At 40.6% G+C, this 10,967-nt stretch overlaps 1 pseudogene; it reads right to left on the bottom strand.

Annotated features, from left to right (window-relative positions):
* Nucleotides 1-400: 400 nt before the first annotated feature.
* Nucleotides 401-698, bottom strand: LOC129670267 (transcription and mRNA export factor ENY2-like; annotated as a pseudogene).
* Between the last annotated feature and the right edge of the window lie 10,269 nt (nt 699-10,967).

Below are 10,967 nucleotides of genomic sequence, written 5' to 3'. Positions count from 1 at the left end.
ATAAAGGAATTTGGAGACCAATACTGAAAATCTCCAGATTTAGTCATTATAAATTTATCCCCAAGAAATACTGTGCATAATGTACAGTTTATTTCTTTGAAAATTCTTGGTTGGAAATACTACTTTATTCTCAAGTATGTGTGTATGTGTGCATGTGTATGTTTGTATATATGTGTGTATGTTTAGTCTAACATATTTTATGAAACAATTTTTTAGCATATTACCAAAGTGGGATTTCAGTTCACCAGGAGTAAAACAATAGACTTCAGGAGCTTCCCCTGTCCCAGAGATGCCCCCAGCCCCAACCAATTTCCCTTCTCTTTCCCTCCCCCATGCCACCCCTGGTCTTCTCAAATTTACTTTCAGAGGTAAATCCACAGAGCAACATCATAATTCATCCTTAATGATTCATATTAGCAAAGAATGTTCTTATTCTTTGCAGGGTTCCTTCTTTTAAACTATCAGGTGTCCGCACTCTACCTCAGGATGGTTTCAGCCACCAAGTCATCAACAGTAACATGTTCTGGTCCTTTTCCTTTAATTACCTCTTTCCGGTGTGCCTCAACTGGTCCTTCCAGCCACACTCAGTTATTCCATCTCAGCCACTCGCTGAGGCCTTCTCTTTCTCCAGTTTCTGTTAACTCCTGGTTAATTGCTGGTCTCACCTGTGCTTCGTTGTTCATCTTGTGAACCGCCATCACGTGGATGATGGCCATCCCTTCCCAGCAATGAAATGAACCTTGTGATGATGACCATTACCTACCACACGCTTTGGCTTCCTGGACTTCGGCTGGCCCAGGATTTCTATAGCAGATATGGAAAATAGAAGTCAGGGTCTTTAAATGAAAAACATTGAGGACTCCCATGGAGCCAAGCAGAGCCTTCACTGCAGAGTGCCTGGTCCTTTGTGTGGATGTGCAGCTCTGAAGATAACGGTGCTCTGAAGGTATATTTGCTGATGAGCAGTGGATTATGTGTTAATGAAGGAAAATATGTTCCCCTTGAGATGTTCCTTAATTAGGAAAGAGAATAGAAATGCTGCCCAACGAATTATATTTTAAAGTACAAATAAAATGTGAAGATGCATTTGCCTGACAACTTGCCTGAAAACACCTGCACTGCATATCCTGTGTTTTATTTCCTGCTCAACAACTATGCCTGCTTTCCTGGAGGCCAGCCAGTGCCATGGGCACCAGTAAGCCTCCTCTCCCCCAAGCCTCTGCCCACCAACTCCTCTGAAACACACCTAATAGTGATAAATTATACCCCATCCCCTATCTTCTGTTTGCTTCCTTTCAACTCTGCTTGTTTCTTGGAGGCATTCTGGTACAAGTGATACCAGACCAAACAGGTACTAGTGACCTCTGAGGCAAAGTTAGCACACAAAACCTCAGAGACCATGCAGTCCAGAAAAACTACAAGATCTAAAGACTTGCTAGTCACCGGAATGTCAGGCCACTCAGGCCAGAATACAGAGATGAAACAGAAACAATGGGGAAAAACATAAAAGAAAAACTACCCAGCCAATAAAAATATACTGAGAAATCAAAATCTAAACCTATAATAACCTCAAAACCAAGATGGCTAAAGGTCAGCACAAGAACATAGTCTAAAACAGCCAAGGCAATAGAAAACTCCAACACAAGGAGGTGTCATTACACCCTAGAAAACACAGAAAATAATTCTACTTTAGCAAAAGCAAAAAAAGGGAAGCACGCTTGCACACACACACACACACACACACACACACACCATCACTATAACTATCAACATCAAAAAAGTAGGAATTAACAATCATTGGTCATTAAAATGTCTGAACATCAATAGACTCAATTCCCCAATTAGAAGACACAGCCTAACACAATGAATGTGAAAATAGGATTCATCATTTTGCTGCATATAAGAGACACATCTCAACAGCGAAGACAGACATTACCTCAGAGTAAAGGGCTGGAAAAATATTTTACAAGCAAATGGACCCAAGGAGCAAGCTGGAGTAGCCACTGTAATATCTTATAAAATAGACTTTCAACCAAAATTAATCAAAACAGGTAGAGGAGGACACTTCATACACAAAACTCAAACCAAGATGATGGCTCAGTTTTGAATATCTGTGCCTCAAATACAAGGGACCAACATTTTTAAAAGAAACATTACTAAAGCTTACATCACATGTAGAACCCCATACATTAATATTGGGAGACTTTAATACCCCATTTTCATCAGCAGATAAGTCATGCATACAGAAAGTATGCAGAAATAATGAAGCTAACATGAATCAAATGGCCCTAAGGGACCATTTCACCCAAACATAAAAGAATATACCTTCATCTTAGCACATCATTGAACCTTCTCCAAAACTGAGTATATACTTAGTCACAAAGAAAGTGTCAACAAATAAAAAAATAACCCCCTTGTGTCTTATTGGAACACCATGGATTAAAGCTGGACAGAAAATGTACAAACCCACTGAAAACTGAACAACTCTCTACTCAGTGACCACTGGGTCAGGGAAGAAATAAAGAAAGAAATTAAAGACTTTCCAGAATTTAATGAAAATGAAGGCACAACAACCCGAACTTATAAGACACAATGAAAGTCCTGCTAGGAAGAAAATTCATAGCACTCAATGCCTTAATAAAGAAAATAGTGAAATCACATACTAGTGACTTAAGAACATACCTGAAAGTTCTAGAACAAAAAGAAGGGACCACACCCAAGAGTAGATAAAGGGAAGTGCCTAAATTCAGGGATGAGATCAATCAATTAAAAACAAAGAGTCAAGAAAACAGAGTCAGTTCTTTAAGAATATCAACAAAGTAGACAAGCCCTTAAACTAATTGAAAGGCATAAAAGAGAATATCCAAATTAATAACATCAGAAATGAAAAGGGGCAAAAACAACAGCAGCTGAGGAAATCAAAAGAATAATTAAGTTTTACATAAAAAACCTGTACTCCATAAAATTGGAAAATCTAAATAGATTTTTTTTAGAGAGATGACAAGTTAAATCAAAATCAGGTAAACAGTTTTAAAAGACATATAACTCCTAAGAAAATAGAAGAAATCACTAATGTGTTCCCAACCAAAGAAAGCCCCGATCTAGAATGTTTTAGCACTGAATTATACCTGAGTTTCAGTGAAGAGGTAATACCAATACTCATCAAATTATTCCACAAAATAGAAACAGAAGGAACACTGCTAAATTCATTTTATGAGGACACAGTCACCCTGATACCTAAACCACACAAAGATTCAGCCAAGAAAGGGACATTCAGATCAATCTTCTGTATAAACTGTGATGTAAAAATACTCAATAAAATACTTGCAAACTGCATCCAAGAACACATCAAAAACCTCATCTACCATGACCAAATAGGCTTCATCACAGAAATGCTGGGATGGTTCAACATACAAAAATCCATCAGTATAATCAACCATATAAACTTACTGAAAGAAAAAAAAAAAAAAAAAACGTGATCATGACACTAAAGAAGTCTTTGAAAAATTCCAACACCCATTAATAATAAAAGTCTTGGAGGGATTAGGGATACAAGGCACATACTTAAACACAATAATAGCAGTATAGAGCAAGCCAGTAGCCAATATCAAATTAAATGGAAAGAAACTTAAGCAATTCCACAAAAATCAAGGAAAAGACAAGGCTGTCCACTCTCACCATATCTCTTCAATATAGTATTTGAAGTCCTAGTCAGAACAATAAGGCAACTAATGGAGATCAAGGGAATACAATTGGAAAGGAAAAAGTCAAAATATCACTTTTTGCAGGTAATATAAGAAGATGTGATAAACATAATGAAATCTGTACACCTAAAAAAGATAATCAAGAGAGCGGACATGGGGTAAGATGATCAATCCTCATTTAGAAAGACAGATGGGATGTGCATTGAACATATGACAGGAGTCTACTGAGCGCATTTGAAAGACTCTAAGTAGCAGTGTTTTCAAAGCAGATACAAAGACTCATGACCAAACCTTTGGCAGAGTACAGGGAATCATAAGAAAGAAGGGGAGTTAGTCTGATGGGGAAAGGATAGGAGCTCCACAAGGACCAAATATATCTGGGCACAGGGTCTTTTCTGAGACTGACATTCAACCAAGGACCATGTATGAATATAACCTAGAACCTCTGCTCAGATGTAGCCTGTGGTAGCTCAGTAACCAATTGGTTTCCCATAGTGAGGGGAACAAGGACTATTTCTAACAGGAACTCAATGACTGGCTCTTTGGCCTCCCCACCCCCCAAGGGAGGAACAGTCCTGTTAGGCCATAGAGGAGAGTTTTGCAGCCAGTCCTGAAGATACCTGATAAAACAGGATCAGATGAATGGGGAGGAGGTCCCCCCTATCAGTGGACTTGGAAAGGGGCACGGTGGAGATGAGGGAGGGAGGTAGGGCCTGGAAGGGAATGAGGGATCGAGACACAGCTGGGATACAGAGTTAATAAAATGTAACTGATAAGAAAAAAATAAAATTAAAAAAAAGAATATATATAAGTGACCTACAAAATTCCACCAAGGAAATACAGCTGATAAATATTTTCAGCAAAGTAACTGGATATAAAATCAACTAAAAATAATTGGTAGCCCTCCTTTGTACAAGTGATGAACAGGCTGAGAAAGAAGTTAGAGAAATAACACAGTTCACAATAGCCACAAATAATATAAAACATATTGGTGTGATTCTACCTAAGCAAGTAAAAGACTTGTATGATGAAAACTTCAAGAAGAAAAAATTTGAAGAAAAAAGTTGAAGAAGATATTAGAAGATAAGTTGTCCCATTCTCATGGCTTTGTAGTAAAAATGGCAAAAGCAATATACAGATTTAATTCAATTTTAATTAATACTCCAACATAATTCTTTACAAACCTTGAAAGAACTCTAGAACTCTACTCAACTTTATATGGAAAAACAAAAACCCAGGATAGCTAAAACAATTCCTTACATTTAAGAACTTCTGGAAGTATCACCATCCCTGATTTCAAGCTGTAATATGGAGCAATAGTAATAATAATTAAGAAAACACAAGGTATTGGCATAGAAACAGACATGTTGATCAATGGAATCAAACTGAAATCCCAGATGTAACCCAACACACCTATGGACACTTGATTTTTGACAAAGAAGCACAATGGGAAAAAAAAAAGAATGCATCTTCAACAAATGGTGCTGGTCTAACTTTATGTCTTCATGCAGAACAAGGAAAATAGATCCTTGTCTATCTCCTGAACAAAACTCAACTCCAAATGCATCAAAGACCTGAACATAAAACCAAATTCAAATAGAAAGATAAAATACAAAGTGGGGAAGAGCCTTGAACTCATTGGCCCTGGAGGCAACCTCCTGAACATCACCAACAGGTCAGGCTCTAAGATCAACAAATAGTAAATGGGACTGCATGAAACTGAAAAGCTTCTATAAAGCAAAGGATACTGTAAAAAGGACAAAATGACTAAGATCAGAAAGGAGAGGAGAACCTCCCCTATCAGTGGACTTGGGGAGTGGCATGCATGCAGAAAGGGGAGGGAGGGTGGGATCAGGAGGGGAGGAGGGAGGGGCTTATGGAGGGATACAAAATGAATAAAGTGTAATTAATAAAATAAAAAAATGCAAAAAAAAGGACAAAATGGTAGCCTACAGACTGGGAAAAGATCTTCATGAACCCCACATCCAGCAGAACCCCACATCCAGGCTAACATCCAGAATATATAAAGAATTCAAGGAACTAGACATCAACAAATAACCAAATTTTAAAATGGGGTACAGATCTAAACAGAGAATTCTCACCAGAGGACTCTGTAGTGGCCTGGAAACATTTAAAGAAATGTTCAACATCCTTAGTCTCCAGGAAAATGCAAATCAAGTTGACTTTGAAATTCCATGTTACACCTGTCAGAATGGCCAAGATAAAAAACAAACAAACAAACAAACAAACAAACAAACAAACAAAAACACAAGTAACAATACAGGCCAGTGAGGATGTGGAGCAAGAGGAACACTCCTCCATCACCGGCAGCAGTGCAAACTTGTACAACCACTTCGGAAATGAACTTGGCAGTTCCTAAGGAATTTAGAATAGTTCCACATCAATACCCAGCTATCCCAATCCTGACCATATACCCAAAATATGCTCCACCATACCACAAGGAAACTTGCTCAACTATGTTCATAGCAGCTTTATTCCTAATAATCAGAAATTCTAAGCAACCTAGATGTCCCTCAACCAAAAATTGAATAAAGAAAATGTGGTACATATACATAATAGAATATATTACTCAACTAGTAAAAACAATGACATCATGACATTTTTTAGGCAAATAGATGGAATAAGAAAAGATCATCCCAAGTGAGGTAACCCAGACCCAGAATGACAAACATGGTATGTACTCACTTATAAGTGGATGTTAGCCGTAAAATAAAGGATAAGCGTGTTACAAACCACAGACACAAAGAAGCTAAGTAACAATAAATGCTCAGGTGGTGATGTTTGAATGTCACTGAGAAGGAGAAATAGATTAGACATTAGGTAAGGGAGGCTGAATGATGGAGGGAACTAAATAAGAGGTGAGGTGGAGGAGAAGATGAAGGAATCAAGTTGGGGGAGGCAGGAGGGATAGAGTACTGGAAGAGGAAACTAGACTTGAGGGGTGAGCATTTCTGAGAAGAGCTAGAAACCTAGGAAGATGGAAATTCCAAGGAATCTATGAGGTTGACCCTAGCTAAGAGTCCTAGCAGTGCGGCTATGGAGCCTGAACTGGCCATCTCCTGCAACCAGGCAAGATATCCAGGGGATGGACTGGGACATCAAGCATGCCACAACACCTTCAACAGATAATTTGTCCTGCCTACAGCATGCAAAGGGGATCTGAAGTTGAGGGAATGGCCACCCAAATGAGGCTCAACTTGAGACTCATGCCATGAAAGAGCCCACTTTGAACACTCGGAATGATGCTCTACTTGCAGAAGGAGCCTAACAGAACAGATATCTGAAAGGCCTCACAAAGCAACTGATGGAAATGGATGCAGAGACCCACAGTCACATGTTAGGAAGAGCTTCAGAAACCCTGAATAGGGGGAAGTAGGGTTGAAGGAGCTAAAAGTTCAAGGACACTACAAGAAAACCTACAGAATCAACTAGCCTGGGACCATAGGGGTCCACATAGACTGAACTGTTGTTAACCAGAGCATGCCTGGGATGGAGCTAGGCCCTCTGCACATGTGTAACAGCTGTGCAGCCGGGTCTTCCTGTGGGACTCCTAACAGCTAGAGTGAGGGAAGTGATACTCTTTGAACAAGAAACAGCTGATGATGCTCACTGACCTTGTTTTACCAAGGCTCAGAGGACCACTCAGAGACAGCATGTGGTAGGGCCTCACGATCCCCACCAGTCCTGCGAGACGTGCAGTATCTAGAAAGATGCTCAGAGAGCTGCTTGATGGTGCACTGGCATGTCTCCTGCCCCCACGCGCATGCGCGCGCACACACACACACACACACACACACACACACACACACACACATACACACGTACACAAATTTTGCCCCCAAAGTATTGAATCACAAATTATATTATTTTTCTCCTAATTCCCTGAATACAATTTGCAGAATTCCATTCTTTTCCAATATCTCTCTTTTTTTTTTTTTCATGAAATTGGCAAATGCATTTCCTAATCTCCAACCAAGCCCTGAGTTTGAGTCTCAGCCAGCCTGTGTGTACCAGCAGTAAGGACATGAGGAGGAGCCTCCTCTGGATGGAGGTGAAGGGAAATGTGTCACCAACATTATTCTAATGCATCCTTCAACTTCGCCGCTGCCTTCACCTGCTCTTCTGAAGTTTCTGGTGTAAAATGCCATCAAAGACCTTTATCTCTCTGAAGGTTACTCTGTCCTCTATTATATTTACAGTGCATGCTTTCTTTTTTTAATTTTTTAGTTAACTTTTATTAATTACACTTTATTCATTTTGTATCCCCCCATAAGCCCCTCACTCCTCCCCTCCCGGTCCCACCCTCTCCCCCTTTCTGCATGCATGCCCCTCCCCAAGTCCACTGATAGGGAAGGTCCTCCTCTCCTTCTTTCTGATCTTAGTCTATCAGTTCTCATCAGAAGTGGCTGCATTGTCAGGGTTCTAGGTTATCTCCATGAATAGTCCTTGGTTGGAGTATGAGTCTCTGGGAAGTTCCCTGTGTTCAAATTTTCTTGTTCTGTTGCTCTGTTCCTGTCCTCTCCAGCTCTTACTATTTCCCACTTCTTACATAAAATTCCATTCACTCTGTCCTTCAGTTGGCCATCAGGGACAGCATCTGCTTTGACAGTCTACATGGCAAAGGCGTTCAAAGGCCCTCTGTGGCAGGTTCTGAGGTTGTTTCCTGTTTTCTTCTTCTGGCTTTCAGAGGCCCTCTGTAGCAGTTTCCTAGGTTGTTTCCTGTTTTCTTTTTCTTCTAATGTCCATCCTCTTTGCCTTTCAGGATGGGAATTGAACATGCTTTCTTTTGTTTGCTTTTGACAGATTGTTTTACACAAAAGGATGTAAATGTTTAGAATCCAAGGAGATATTCATTTCTAAAAACAGAGCAAATTGAACTCTTAGTCCAACAATTTATAAAGGGTCATCAGTTAAGGATGTTTGTTCCCTATGATAAGCTAACTCCAACAGATAACTAGGATATAACTAAACAGATGAGAACAAGTTGACTCAGCCACAAAGGACTCAGAGATATAATCAAGTGACCATATCCTAAGTCAATACATTAAATTAATTCCAAGTTTTACCACAACTTTGTGAAGGGGTTAGAGGTGTGAAGGGTGGGGACTCAGGACCTTGGCATAGGAGACGAGGTCATCCAGATAGCCTATGTGGGAGCCAACTGGCTTTGATAGTTATTAGAAAAATAAGCAAGAATGAGGTAGCTTAAAAAATTAACTGAAGACAGCGGCATTGTTCTAACAATGGTGAACATGCCACGCAACAGATCTGGAGTAAAGGGGGTTTATTGTGCAAAAAAGGTGGGGGAGGGCAGGGCGGGAGGAAGGGGAGAGGGTGCTCAAGACAGAGAGAGAGAGGCAGTTTAAGAGGGAAAGCGTGTAAGAGAGAGCTTGGGGTGGTAGGCAGGACCCTTCTACTGGCAGCACCCCTGGTGCTGGAGGCACATGATGATGTCAGAGGTTGCTAGGCCCCTGAAGGCAGGCTAGTGGGACTTCCTGGATGCTGAAGACCTAGCCCTTCTCATGTATATACACATGAGAAGGCAAGTTATTCCTCAAACCTAAGGCACCTCTGACTAGAATTAGTGTAAATGGCCTGTTTTTACATACTTTAACTTTGATATCTGATAATACCTGAAGGTTATTAGTCTTTTAGATTTTCATGGCAGGCTATGCTAGGTTTTGTATTTGTCGATTTATCTTAGACCAGGTTTCTCCCTCTGATAAGGACACCAGTATTGTTGAATGAGGTCCTGTCCTCTGACCGACTTTAAACATAAATACATACCTTTAGAATATTTCTCCAAGTATGGTCACACTAGGGGTAAGGATTTTATCAAGACAATGGGAGGGTGACATGTTTCAACTCATGGCACCTATCTTACAGTGTATTTTTATATTTATTTTATTTTTATTAATTACAGTTTATTCACTTTGTATCACAGCTGTAGCCCCCTCCTCCAGCCTCTCCCAGTCCCACCCTCTCTCCCTCTTCTTCTATGCCCCTTCCATCTGACCTTAGTCTATCAGGTCTCATCAGGACTGGCTTCTTTGTCTTCCTCTGTGGACTGGTAAGGCTGTTCCCCTATCAGGTAGAGGTGGTCAAAGAGCCAACCTATGAGTTCATGTCAGAGATGGTCCCTTTTCCTATTATTGAGGAACCCTCTTGGATGCTGAGTTGCCATGGGCTGCTTCTGTGCAAGGGGTTCTAAGTTATATCCATGCATGGTCCTTCTGTGAAGTATTAGACTCAGAAAAGACCCCTGTGACCAGATTTTTTGGTTCTGTTGCTCCCCTTGTGGAGCTCCTGTTCCCTCTAGGTCTTTCATCTCCCCTTCTTTCATATGATTCTCTGCACTCTGCAAAAAGTTTGGCTATGACTCTCAGCATATGTTTTGATATACTGCTGGGTAGAGTCTTTCAGAGTCCCTCTGTGATAGGCTCCTGTCCTGTTCCCTGTTTCTCCCTGTTCTGAAACTCAATAAAAAAGTATGGGGTTTAATGTTTGGGTAAACAGCTTGAACTTCCCCGAATTTAAGCTCTAGTCCAGAAGCTTGTACATCCAGTATTATATTTTCTCAACATGTTTGTGACTTTAAGATATTGTGAAGCACAAGAATGGCGAGTTTCATGAGTTCATCGTATAAAATATGAGTCATTCTCTGTGAAGAGAACATGCTAAGTGTGACCTTACTGTCAGCCAGTGATTAGGAGCAGGCAGTGAGTGTGCTAGAGCAGCCCAGTGACAGTGAGGACCGAGGAATGCTGCTAAGTTTGTGTCTCTGAAATCAGTAGCCACATCCTGAGAGACCTGCAGCCATCTATCTCCCCTCCAACGACCACAGCTTCACTGAGCAGCGCTGAATGGTTTAGCAGTTTTCTGTGAGTCTGTGCCTCCAACATGACTGACCAAATGTGAGTTGAACAAGGATGGCACCAGTGAACATGCCAAAGTGAACAACGAAAGCCCCGGAGGCCTCACCATGGTGCAGAGAGATGTAGATAATCAAGGAAGCCTGTGAGCTAGAGAGGGTTTTCCCCAGAGAAAAACACAGCAACTGGTTGTCCAGTGCCTAATGGTCAATCTTGCAAACATACATGTAAGTAATGGTATTCACTGAAAGGTAGGATTTCAGTGGGAAGGATTAATTTTCTTTAAGCACAAACTATTTCTCGGTTGACTCCATCTATCAGATGTAACCCTGGCTGAGTGAGGTATGGTCATCTGATCTCCTCTTTTCTA

The sequence above is a fragment of the Psammomys obesus genome, unplaced genomic scaffold (assembly GCF_907164565.1).
Source record: "Psammomys obesus unplaced genomic scaffold, mPsaObe1.curated_primary_1811, whole genome shotgun sequence".
Taxonomy (NCBI): Eukaryota; Metazoa; Chordata; class Mammalia; order Rodentia; family Muridae; genus Psammomys; species Psammomys obesus.
The sequence above is the reverse complement of the archived record's forward strand: the minus strand, read 5'-3'. Positions and strand labels throughout refer to the sequence as shown.